Source organism: Cebus imitator, unplaced genomic scaffold, assembly GCF_001604975.1.
Source record: "Cebus imitator isolate Cc_AM_T3 unplaced genomic scaffold, Cebus_imitator-1.0 Scaffold261, whole genome shotgun sequence".
Taxonomy (NCBI): domain Eukaryota; kingdom Metazoa; phylum Chordata; class Mammalia; order Primates; family Cebidae; genus Cebus; species Cebus imitator.
In genome coordinates this window covers 3,865,767-3,866,928 of record NW_016107576.1, presented here as the reverse complement: position 1 = coordinate 3,866,928, position 1,162 = coordinate 3,865,767, and the positions used below count along the sequence as shown (strand labels likewise).

General features: G+C 44.2%; 1 long non-coding RNA gene across 1 annotated transcript in view; it reads right to left on the bottom strand.

Annotated features, from left to right (window-relative positions):
- Window positions 1–267: 267 nt before the first annotated feature.
- The window catches only part of LOC108283517, a 55,511-nt gene continuing 54,616 nt past the window's right edge, over window positions 268–1,162 (bottom strand). Inside the window, exon 3 of the long non-coding RNA XR_001816869.2 lies at window positions 268–429. This is a non-coding gene — a long non-coding RNA (uncharacterized LOC108283517). The remainder of the gene's footprint in view (window positions 430–1,162) is intronic.

The window sequence follows — 1,162 nt, the reverse complement described above, 5'->3', positions numbered from 1 at the left end:
TCCATCTCCCATCCGCCCCACTTGCTTCTGAGTCTCCATCATCTACCATTCCACACTCTACATCCAAGTGTATACATTATTTAGCTCCCACATATCAGTGAGAACATGCAATATTTGTTCTTCTGTTTCTGGTTTATCTCACTTAAGATAATGACCTCCAATCCCATCTATGTTGCTGCAAAAGACATGATTTCATTCTTTTTCATGGCTTGATAGTATTCCATTGTGTACATATACCACATTTTCTCTACCCATTTGTTGATGAACACTTAGTTTGAACAGTACTGGAATAAACATACAAGTGCATGTATCTTTTTTATATAATAATTTTTTTTACAGAAATTTCTTGCTAGTTAGTTGTCATAAGATTGAGGAATGGGGGGATGCTGTGGCCTCCAGTCTCATCTGTGAGCCTCTGCCTTGGGTGGCCTGCAAAAGAAGATGGGGATTTTCAGGCCAGGCAAAGTGGCTTACAACTGTAATCCTAGCATTTTGAGAGGCTGAGGTGGGTGGATCAACTGAAGTCAGGAGTTCAAGACCAGCCTGGCCAACATGGTGAAACTCTGTCTCTACTAAAAGTATAAAAATTAGCCAGGTATGGTAACAGGCACCTGTAATCCTAGCTACTCAGGAAGTCAAGGCAGGAGAATCACTTGAACCCAGGAGGAGCCAAGATTGCACCAATGCACTCTAGCCTGGGGAGACAGAGCAAGACTTTGTCTCAAAAAAAAAAAAGAAAAAGAAGAATATTTTCTTCTTTCCATTGAGATCTCAGCTCCCAGGTGGCCTGATAATCACGTCACCAAACTAAGGGTGATTCCAGCAATGGACAGAGATACAGAACTCTGTTGTGACACTGCTGTAAAATGAGCTATTTTGACTTAGGGTCATTCTCTCACACAATACTTTCCCAACATGCTGGCAAGAGAACAGTGGCTTTTTTTCTGGTTTTACCTTGCACACTGCCTTGGATCCTACCCCTGAGTTCCCTGTGAATGTGCCATTTTGTTTGACTTTGAAGTGTGTACTTTCCCCATCCTGTCAGTTTCCTGGGAGGATGGTCAGTGCCCCTCATACCCTGCCCCTCCCTCACACATTTCCTGCCACTCTCCCACCCTGGCCAGCTGTGGGAGCATGTCCCAAACAGTGGGGGGGGAGGGGG